Source organism: Psammomys obesus, unplaced genomic scaffold, assembly GCF_907164565.1.
Source record: "Psammomys obesus unplaced genomic scaffold, mPsaObe1.curated_primary_1811, whole genome shotgun sequence".
In the NCBI taxonomy this organism is placed as follows: Eukaryota; Metazoa; Chordata; class Mammalia; order Rodentia; family Muridae; genus Psammomys; species Psammomys obesus.
Window position 1 is genome coordinate 10,945,657 of NW_026585626.1, and position 12,381 is coordinate 10,958,037.

Genomic DNA, 12,381 nt, shown 5'->3' on the forward strand with positions numbered 1-12,381 from the left:
CCAGAGTCCACTCCACTGTACTGCCCAGGCAAGGTGCAGGGCCAGCTCTACCAAGTGCTAAAGCCAGTGAGAGGCAGAGCCACTTCATCTGCTCTCGTGACACCAGCTTTTCCAATTGCCTTAGGTGGCGCCCAAGGCACTTAAGATAGATGTTTAAACTTTTCTTCCCTAAGAGAAAGTCAATGGGGATGGAAAGACAGATCAACAGTTCAGAACATAGACTGCTCTTGCAGAAGACCCACGTATGGCAGCTCACAATTAACTCCATCTCTGGGGGAATCTGATACCTGCTTCTGGCTTCTATGGCATCTGTACTCACAGGCACATAACCACATGCAAACTTATACGCATACATATTATTTAAAAATTAAAAGAGAAATGAAAAGAAATCAACTGTCGTGACACCATCTTTTATAGCATACATGGAACACACAGCATTTCTATGCCCATTGATCCATGTCTAAAGTTCCTATCACTCTCCACAGATGAATGCTATGATACATTCATATTCTTTTCTGAATTGCCACTTTATGTACAGTATTTGGATAGATAATGGTACCTCATTATTTCCTATTTTCCAAGAGATCTTTGTTATATTTGTCAACATTCTTTTTCATTCAAAGTTGGACTTAGATTTGTAGAGCACGTGAAAGACTATAATGGAATTTTGATTGAGAGGAGATTAAATTTATAATTCTGTTGAGGGTATCTGACATTTTTCAGTGTCGAATTTTCCAGTAAGCTGACGTTTCTCTTCCCCACTAGAAGCAGTAGTACCATTGTATGTAAGTATATTTTGAGGACGTGTGTGTTTCTAGCGTTCATATTTTCTTGAGTGAACTTATAGTTTCCTATTACATCATTAACTTTAGCTAAATGTTCAAATACATTGGTATTGTATGTCTGTATTCATGGTGATGCCCCTCGTGTTGTAGCCTGTATAGTCACTATTTCTTTTGAATCAAACGTTTCAAAACTGTGTTTATTTTATTCAGAGAAGATGTTTGCATTGATTCACTTTGCGTATTTTAGTTCTTATTTTCCTACTTATATAATTGTTGTGTTTATCTTATCTCTCTTTGTTTCCTCTTTGAAACTGGGTTTCCCTGTGTAGCCTTAGCTGTCCTGGACTCACTTTGTAGACCAAACTGCCTTCAAACTCAAAGAGACCTGCCTGCCTCTGCCTCCCTGAATGCTGGAATAACAGGCATGCACTACTGTGCACAGTGCATTTATTTTTTTGAAACAATTATTAATAGTTTCCTTGTTAATTTCATTCTTATTAAGTTCATTTATAGAATTCTTTTTCTACTTTAAATGTGAATAAATGCATAGAATATCAAATAAGTGTTCTTAAACCCTTCCCTCTGTTGTTTGTTTCTTGTTTATTTTCCCTCTGTCTTGTTTTTTACATTGGTCAAAACTTTCAGACAAATTACAGTGTAGTAAAACTGACTAACCCACATGTATTAGCCAAATTGAACTACATAATATGTATCACCCCAATTATCTAAATATTTTCTACTCCAAAGTAAAAGCCAGGATCATTTATGTTACTTATTTTGTTTCTTTTCATTAAATTGTTATTAGTTCGTTTATGGTGGAAGGGTAGTGTACATGTGTCATGACCTAAGTGTCCCGGTCAGAGGACAACTTGTAAGAGTTGGCTTTCTCCTTCCATCGTGTTGTTCCAGGAGATGGGACTCAGGTCATCAGGTTTGGGGATAAGTGCCTTTACCTAAACAGAGCCATCTTGCTGCTTCCTGGTTTGTTTGTTTGTTTGTTTGTTTTTCCTTTAAAATACATTAACATGGAATTTTTTCTTTGTCTTTTATGATTTTGATATTTTTGAAGAGAAAGACTTTGGAGGAATTTTGAATGGTAGTTAGCAGGAGATAGATTAGAAGTCTAAAGCTCCTTCTTAACCTTGAGATGAATAGTTATTAAGTATCATAAACTTTCACTATTCTTTGATAACATGTGATAGGAAGGGGGTTACAAATATGGAAAGTCAGAATGCCATCTTCAAAAGGGCCTGTGAGCAACGGCCCTCTAGAGTCACTGTGTGCCTATGCTGGGTGTCTAAAATGATGTTTCACGAAAGGGATCTAGAGTTCTCGGAGGAATATCTACTTCTGGGGCTGTATGAGACAGGAAAGACATAAAATTAGTTGGTGTTACACCAAGCACGAATGTAATATTCAATAGATGATTGTCCATGGCAAAATAACACAGATAGCAGCTTGAAGGAGCTCTTGCTGGTCATATTTGGAACAAATTTGAAAACAAAATAGAGAATAACTACAACAGATTACATTCTATTGGAAAAATCACAATCCAGCAAGTTATATAGATCCTGAAAGGGATAATGGTGGGTAGATAGAGAGATGGGACTCTTACTGCAGATGCCGTTTCTCACTAATTTGTATATAATTCACATTTTTTTAAAATTCAAGAGTTCTTAGTAGTTTAGATTTTAAAACTCTAATTGAGTATATTTGGACAGTGAGGTGTCCAAATGGGTGGAGAATTTGTGCTTATTGCATTTAATCTCTGATTTTATTAAATGATATCTTGAATATATTGATATACTTTGCAAAAAATACATAATCAATTTTGTGAATTGAAATTTTTAAATCAACGTTAAATATAATATTCTCATTGAAATATTTGTTTTTCTAATTTAAAGAATAAAATTATGTGTAGCCACACATTTCTTAATATGTTTATATGCACACCTAAAAGTAAAATGAAAAACTATTTTTTCATACAGTAGAAGAAGCCTAGAACAAGTGCTCAGTTTGTGCTGTAATTTGACAACTTTATTAATGTTCGAGGCTCTGTCATTCATTCTGGCTTCCCAGTTTTCAGCACAGAGCCTTTCTCCCAACTGTCTCTTGTTCATATGAGACATTCTGTCTGGTTTCATTAGGGCAGCTGTGCCTGCTTGCCAGACTCTATCACGATGCTGTTTGCTGACTATTGACCTTCCCTCATAAAAGGGGGAACAGGGAAGTTACTGGACCCTCACCTGAGTAGCCAGCTGCTCTTTCCAGCCCTTTGTATGCAATTCTGTGCTAATTACAGGTGCTGGAGTAAGGAGCATGTAGGTCAGGCGAGGCTAATTGAGAGGGTCTCCATTTACGCAGCTACAGAGAGGCCCTCATCCACCCTGTCCATGCTGGATGAAGACTGCCTTGTGGTCACTTTCACCAGTAGTAACTTCTCACCTATGAGAAAGGAACTTTTGTGATCTTGTAATTTTGTCCATCATTGGAATCTTAGGAAAAGGGAATAGATATTCTTTACCAGGAATTCTTACAACAGTCCTGTCTGAAAGACTGAGAGCATTAAGAATCACCCAGTAGTCACCTGTATGTGTGTCAAAAACCATCATCACGGCAAGTGACTGCACAGGAGTGTGGGTGTGGGGCAGAGTAGAGAGATGTAAAGAGATTTCTTGGACAGATACTGGCATGTGGATGTTGCTTGCAGCTTTGTGATGGCTGAAATGAGACAGAATCTCAGGAACTATGCAGACAGTAAACCAGCTTGGTCCAAGGATCAACATCAGTGAGCCAGGGAGAAAGAGCCTACAAAAAAATGTAAGAGAGAACAACAGCCAAGGAGATGAGGAAGCAAAAGTTTCTGGGAGTTGGAGGAAGGACAGGATTCAAGCATTTCAAGAATTTCAGAAAGATAAGAATGAAATCCTCAATGGCCTTTATCTCCCTCCACCCCGTGGTGACAAATTATGAAAGAAAGAGCCCCCTTACACAGACCTCTCTAAGAATATTCTGCCATGATGGGTCCTCAGCTAAACCACTGTCCTTTCTCAGTCTATTCGCCCTCATAATTTCTAGGAGACATAAGAAAATGTCATAACATTTTAAAAGAAGCCAAAGTTCACTCCCCAGGATGATGAGAGTGACATTTTTTTCAAAGTGACCATGTACACTGGACAGGTATAAATCACATTTCTTTGGGTCTAGGCAGAGGACATAATTATTTTGCTATATTCTGTTTTCTTCATATCACATTCAGTTCAACAAAAACAACAGAAAAAATAAGAAGAAAGAAAAAAGAGGGAGAGGGGCGGGGAGCCCTTATCTACACAGTTGCAATGAATAGACTTGATTGGGTTCTCACACAGCAGGCAGGTGATGGTCGCTGGCGGTCTATTTCAGGATTAAACTTTCAACTGGCCACAGGTGTTTTTCCTTTTTTGGCTCTGCGGCCCTGCCATCATTAAGTTTGCCTGAGGCAGCAGACAGCTTCTGGAGACCAAAAGCTGGGGGGAGGCAGGGTGTAGAGACAATCCAGCTGACATTTTAAGCAGGAAATGAAGCCATCTGAATGTAAAGGAGATAAACCCCATCTTTACACAGACTGTTCCCTCTGGGGAAATTGAGGTAAAGCGGGACAGGATTTAGAGCAGGGAAGTGGATACTGGAGGATTCCTCTTTGAGGTCACCCTGGCTCTGCCACCTTGTGATTGGTGACCAGTATCTAGAAATGGTGAAAAAGAAAGATGAAGTTACTACTTGTGAGAGATGCTTTCTCTTTATCAAATTTAGTACTTATTTTAAAATCTTTACTTTGCCAAACAAATATAAAGAGAAGAGAATTTAAAGAATACAATGACCTCACAAGGTTCAGTCTTACTATCCACTGATATGTTTTTAGGACATTGGAGAGGAGAAAATGCTTGCTGTCTTCCAGATCTGAGCCCCCAGGAGTACCTCACCTAATAGTTGTTCTGAATTCATTTCATGAGGGGGTCAAAGCTTACAATGAAAATTTAAGCTTGATATACAAGGTTTCCAGGGAAGTGAATGTATATGATCTTAAATTTACCTTAAAATGCAAATGAAAAAGGTCAGATTTTCACAGCAAAGCTGTCACTGGGCTGCAGAGAATGGACTGGGTTGTCATCAGTGTGCGTGATGGTACCCTTAAGACACTGATGAGCATATCAGCTCTACCCTGTGGTAAGTAACTCAGTGCTGGATGCAGATTTTATTTCTGCATATGAAGGATCATAACTAGAGGAGGCAAATTATGTAAAATAAAATGAATAGCATTGCTTATATAATTTCTAAACATAGCTTAAAAGTACAGATTTCATAGACTTTTTTTTAAATGAGACTCTTGCAAAAGATAAATCATTTCATTTGTTTGTCTTTCTTTTTCTTTTAGAATACAGTACAATTTCCCAGTTATTAAAAATTGATTTGTAGGGCATAGGGGAAGGAAGGTAGGAACAATTCTAAAGGATCACAAAATCATATTATTTAAAATGATCTTAAAACCTCAGTAGAGCCCAGACATTTATTTTGTCATCAAAGTGTATTTTTAAGAAAATCAGGAAAACATTATGCACTGTGACAAATCCATAGTTTTAGCGAGGGAAGTGATGTCTTAAATAGAACTCTGCTTTTCAAAGAGCAGCCCAGCAGACGCAGCATTGCCAAAGTTAGAGTGGAGAGATTTGTCTTCCGGGTCCCTGTTAGAATCTGCTGGAGGGTCTTGTCTTTCACTTATCACACAAAACTATCCATGTAGACACGGAGAAAGAATAATTTGTTTTTCATTAAGTGAGACACAGCCATTTAAAATTACATCCTGGCAGCCATTTAAAAATTACTACTGTCTGTTGCTGCTTTGCCTTCAACCTCTATCATAGCCCCAGCGATCAAGCCATTGCTACACATACTTAGCATACTTCTTCTGCTCCAAGAGAAGAAGGCAGCGTTTACATGACTGCATAGGTATGTATGTCAGGGAGAACTTCCTGGGGTTCTTGGAAATATAAATTGAGTGTTGTCTGCTAAGACAGTTCTATAGGACTTACCCATTTGCAACCTACGAACACTTTCCTCAAGCTAGAGTTACTTAAGGCTGCACTAAGGGAAGCCTGACTGCTGATGGGTTGGAGATGTGGTGAACAGGCCTAGACTTGCTTGTGAATTGTTGCTCAGAGGAGCTAATGATTGTCTTTCACTTTGTGTTTCATCCTAGAACGTGTGTGCTGGGCGACTGGAGAGTGGAGAAGAATCAGACAGTTCAAGAAGTCTTCTGCATGGGCATCTGAACAAGTTTTAGTCTATTAGGAGATTAACCCATTCCTTAAAGTTTGTCTCTGTGATTCTCTGCAGGATAGAACAAGACAGGCACTTTATATTTTTTAATTCCAAAATTCAAATGTATTTACAAATCATAGTCTTATAAAAGCCAGTCCTTTAGGGGTCAGTTGAAATAGAAATAAAATGAAAGAATCCATGGTTAGAAATCAGCTGTCTTTTCTTGTTGCTGGCACAGCTCTAGGAATTCCAAAGACATATTTCTATTTCTATTCATTTTTTTCTATTAGTTTGACAGAAGGATAATCTGGATAACAGTGAGTTGCCATGACTAAGAGGATAAAGCTTGTATAATGGACACATCTGACCATGTTCATTCAGTAAGCCAAATTGAAGCCTGTGCTGCTCAAAGAAGAGTTTGACCCTCTAGGGAGGGCAGGGAATGGGAGAATCAATGGCCTTACTGCACCTGAGGCCTCAGTGTTTGGTCAGGGAAGATGGGGGATGCACTGATGGGGAATTATTAATACTTCTCTTAGGAGAAGGTCAGGACAGAACTGAGGAGGTAGAAAGAAATGAGGGCCATCAATGTCATTGGCAACTAGGGAATGATTACAAGAGGTGAGATAAAATTTGGTCCTTTAGAGATGGAGGAATATGTGTATGTAGAGATTTGAGAGTCCTGAGAACAATGAAGTCAAAAGCTTAGAGAGCTGGATAGAAGATGATCATATTTTGAAAACAGGGAAGTTCATTTTTATTGCATTTTTATTCAGTTTATGGTTTGATTTGTTCAGAAAATGTATCTGGCTAAAGGAATGTTTTTCAGCAATTGACATGCAAGATTAATTAGTGTCATGGCAGGAGAGTTACGGAAAGCCCATACTATGGTGCTGGAGTAAGTTCAGCCACAAAATTCCATTATCTTGCAAAGGAGAAACATGCTGTTTACTTGAGAGGGACATCGCAAAGGAACTCCCTTTAGAAGTAAGAAGTGTGTTGGGTGAATGTAATGCTTCATTGTCGGGTTTTTTTTGTTTTGTTTTGTTTTAAAGTCTGTGATTTTACGGAATGTATCTGCAACATACATTCTAAGAATTTTGTTTTCCTTTCTTTCATATCCAATCGATTTTTTAAAAATAATTTGTCAGACATAATAGAATATTTTCTAAAAATTACATTTATTTATTTATCCTGTTGGGGAAGGCATGCAAGCCACAGCATGAGAGTGAAAGTCAAAGAACAACTTGTGGGAATAGGTTCCCTTATTGGCTTCCAGGGATCAAACTCAGGCCATCAGGCTTAGAGGCCGGTGTCCTTATCTGTTAAGCCATCTTGCTGGCCCATAACTGAGTCATTTTTAACCTCTATGCTCCATTTGCTTTCTCCCACCCCTTCTCAAAAGGGTGCTCTCAAATAACAGTGTTGGCTGGCAGAGAAAGTGAGAAATAATAAACAATTACAGAAATATATTTTTAAATTGCTGTTTTGCTGCGAGCCATATGTGAATGCGATAGTTCTAGCTCCCTCTCAACGACTCACAGTTGGTCCCATAGGCTGCCTCTTCTTAAGGAAGTGCTTGCCCGGCTTAGCGTTAGTGGTGAGTGGAAAGGGGCAGACAGATGATGCCCTAGAAATGCCACCAGAGCAGCAGCATATCTACCTGTGTTTCCTAACCACAACTGAGGTCACCACATGCAATTCTCCTTTCTTTCGTTTCAGACTCCGCTTCACCCCACTTCTCCCTAGTTTACGTCTGTGGCCACTGTGATTCTTGGTGTCATCTAATAATGCTGACAGCCTACAATTTCTTCTTTCATTTTTTTTTCAGTATCACTTTTATAGTATCCTATAAACTAGCTCATTAATCAGATAGTGTAAAATCCAATTAGAGACATTAGAATCCAGAAATACAAGTGTTAAGGAATGTATTTCTTGATTGACAAGGAAGCCAAATAGACCCATCTATTTAGAATCTTAGCAACAATTAGCTGCCTTAGTTTCATTTATTGTGACATAAAAAATCTGGTTTATTGAGAGCTCTATTGAAGAAGATTTCTATGATATGCACCATGAGAAAATATCTTCAAACTAAAATGATTGTTTCGCTGTAATAAATTGAACCATATGTACACTGTGTTATTCAATCTTTTTTTCTTCAAGGCATAAATTGATATTAAAGAACGTTTAAGTCATAACACATGGTTATCCAGGCATGAACGAGGCAATAACCCATAGAAGTTGCCAAGGTGAAGCCAAAGCATTTATTAGAGGTTTGTGTTGTTTTTGAAAAGTGCATGGTTGGATAAACACGGATTAGTGCTATTATGCTGCTGCGATGACTCAAGTGTGTTTTCACAGTGTCAGTAATTTTTATGTTTAAAAATCACTGGTGCAGTATATTAGCTATAATTTATGTTTATCATCTTGTGTACTCTAATAGGTTTCAACAAACCATTTAACACTTCAGCTTGTGCATATACATTACTTAATAGGTATTTATCTTAAAAAAGAGATACTTAACGGGACTTTCAAAGCTTTCAACTGCATGCTAAGGGAGAATACTGCAGTGTGTCACATTAACTTTCTTTTTCCTGTTTGCAGTTAACTTTGAACAGCCTGGATAACTTGTGTCTTTGTTTGATGCACCTCAGGATGGCACAAGAAGAGTAGAAGCTGCCGATGTCCTTGCCAGCAGCAAGTCCTTGTCCGCCCGTCACACTTCCTAAGTAGTGTGGCTGTAGCGTATAGCCAGCACAGCTGAAAACGTGGCAGAGCTCCAGTGATCAGTTGCCACATTGGGGTGCCCTTTCAGAAAGGGCTGGTTCACTTGCTGGCGTAGAGCTGTGACTGAGGCTGTTCGTGGCTGGGATGCGCTGGACTCTGCCTTAGGAGAGCATCTGAGAGTTCTTGGGAGGTGGATGTATGGGGGAGGGAAGCCTGGAGGGGAGTCACTTGGGATTCCAGCCACAAGAGGTTTGCTGCAGCCATACAAGAGCAGGACTTCATTTATCATGACACTATTGATTACTCCAGATAGTGCTATGCTTATTGTTTTTGCTGCAATGATGACCTATTTCTCTTTTGGATATCATAGGTAGATGAATTACCAGAGTTTATTCTCCCCATAAAGGAGATTGATCCATATTTAAAATGTTTCAAAAGTTGGCAATGTGATAAAGTTTTGTCTTTTCTCCCCTTACTCCCCCCCTACCTCCCAGTTACCTATGTTTTAGCTTGCTGACAGACATGATAGATACGGAGTTTGAGGAGAACTATTGTGACTCTCTGTTTACTCCTCAAACAAATGGTACCATTTTATCCATTTGTGAGGAGGCTAGGTGAGAGTTTGTTTGGAATCTTGAAATTATTAATAATACTGATTACTCAGTGGTAAATTTTTAGAAAAAGACTATGTATTCCCTGGAGTCAATCAAGCATACCAATTGGCTGAGTTAGTATAGAAAGGATTTATTATTCTGTACAGACAACTTGGCCAGGAGGGGTTATATAGTGCTAAGTGCTACTGTTTCTCTGACTACACATTTGTCCTTATACATACAGATAAGTGTAATCTTCACCCATCTTCAAGGAAACTTCTCTTCGCCACAGACAGTGCATTACAGAAAGCCAGAACCAATGTAAATGTCGAATTGTATAGCCCTGTCCCAATGGATACATTTACAAAACATGCCTGCCCCTAAGGCTCAGGGAACATTGCAGAGGAGGGGCAATAAAGATTGTAAGAGCCAGAGGATCAAGGCATTTGCAGAGAAATTGTGTCTTGGAATGTCAGAAGCCACTTCTGTAAAATCTCACCACTGGCTATCTAAATGTGATCTGAAAAGAACTCAATGGCTGGCTCTTTGACCCCCACCCCCGAGGGAGGAGCAGCCTTGCTAGGCCACAGAGGAGGACAATGCAGCCAGTCCTGAAGATATCTGATAAGCTAGGGTCAGATGGAAGAGGAGGACCTCCCCTATCAGTGGACTTGGAAAGGATCAGGGAGGAGTTGAGGGAGGTCAGGGTGGGATTGGGAGGGAATGTGGGAGGGGGCTAAGGCTGGGATACAAAGTCAATAACCTGTGATTAATATAAAAAAATAAAAATTATTAAATAAAAGTATGATACCAATGGACATGACAACCTGTATAGAGAAAGCCCATGAGGTCCCAGCTCTACACGAAGAATTATAGGCAACTGAGGTGGTGGGCTTCCCCAAGAAAGGACACCTAATTGATTGTCCAGTGGCCAATGGCCAGCAGCTCTGAAAACATACACAAGATAGCAACGTGCAAATGAACAGATTATATTAAAGAATGTATATGTATGTACGTGTGTGTATACACATATATGCGTGCAATAACAATTTACTGAAAAAGAGGCCATGAGTGTGAAACAAATCAGGGAGGGGTATCTGGAAGGGTTTAGAAGAAAGAAAGGGAAGGGAGAAATGTTGTGATTAAATTATAGTCTCAAAGAAAGTAGTAATGTCACTTTGACACCTTGTCAAACATTGCCAATATAACTTGTTCTTTTGGTCTTGGCAACCTCCTGGACAAAAAAATGTTTATTAAACATTTCAAACTTTCCTACTTTTACGATGCTCTTTAAACTGTATGTAAAAATATCATAGCTGATTCATATGAAAATGAATATGATTGTGTTCTCCGTGAAAAGAATTAGAAGGAAAAGCTCATTAGCATTATGAACAAACATTACAGCTTCAAAAGAATCAAGAAGGATAACCGACTGCTCATATTTCCTAGGAACTTTCTAGGATAAGGAAGGAGTTTCTAGAAGGATGAGTCTTTATGTCAGAGCCGTCTTATGGAGTAGTCAGTTGCCACATGTGCTAATCAGTTCATTATCTGGTTAATGAAACTGAAGAACTATTTCATTTTTTTTGATTTTTAGGTTTTCCTGATACAGGACCTCATATAGCCCAGGCTGGACTTGGTTTTGATCTTCTCATCTTCACCAAATGCTGGGATTATGGGTATGCATCATGACTTACAGATCAAAAAGCTTAATATCTTCCATTGTAATGTTAGTAACTACACATGGCTATTGACTATGGTGTTAGATATTGAAGAGCTGTTTATCTGTGGGAGCAGGATTGGACCAAAAAAAAAAAAAAAAGGTTCAAAAGGGAGGTGTTATAACTGCTTTCTTCAGAGGTCATTTTACAAAAACAATCAGAAAGCATGAGAATAAAGATGGGGAACCGTAAAGATTTTGAAATCTGAAAAATAAGAGTTTTCTGAAATTTACAAATGAAAATTAATAAAAACAAATAGTAGTGATGGAGCTATATTATACCCAATAGAAAACAGAACCTATGTGGAAAGCTTCCTTTTAAAGAATGGAGACTAGAGCTACTAATGAAGTACTAAAGTGCTTAGATATTCTTTTAAAGAAAGATTTTAATTTTCAAGACTTTATGTGTATCTGTGTTTAGAGATATGGGTGTGTGTGTGTGTGTGTGTGTGTGTGTGTGTGTGTGTGTGTCCAAGAAGGCCAGAAGAAGGCATCAGATATCAGATTTCCCTAGAGCTAAAGTTATAGGTAGTTGTGAGTTTACCAACAAAGTTACTAGGAACTGAATTTGGGTCCTCTATAAGAACAAGTGTTCTTAACCTCTGATCTACCTCTAGCTTCAATAATATTTTCATCTTTTTTTTTTTTTTTACTTTTAAAGGCATATTAGAAATACGTACACATATATTTATGCAAAAACCTATACTGCTCTCACCTTGGGAATTGGTACCTCACCTTTGTTTATACAAGCAAGAATCCTGCTTCCTTTTCTTTCATCACCAATGTGCCCTATCCTTCATTTCTTTAGAGAGAAGTCCAATGATTCCTCCTCATCTTCTCAGTCTTGGCCTCACCCAATCTTAAAAGTGTGGCCTGGTTCCAATGCCACCTTCTTTTTTCCTGAAGTCAACCCTATTCACAATACCAAGGTTATGTTGGTCATCACTTGAAGAACTTGTTCTTTTGTGGTTTTGCAGTGGATGTGTATGAGACCTACAGTCTCACTTTGAAATCCTAAACATTAACATGAAAGTTTTGCAGATAATCCTTGGGAAGTAAATCAATCACAAAAATGAAGCCCTTCAAATTGGATTTGCACCTTTAAAAATGTACTAGAAAATTACATCTCTTCTTCTGCTGCTGCTTCTGCTTCTTTTCTTCTTCTTCTGTTTCTTTTTCTTCTTCCTCTTCTTTTTCTTTTTCTTCTTCTCATTATTATTATTATTATTATTATTATTATTATTATTATTATTATTAT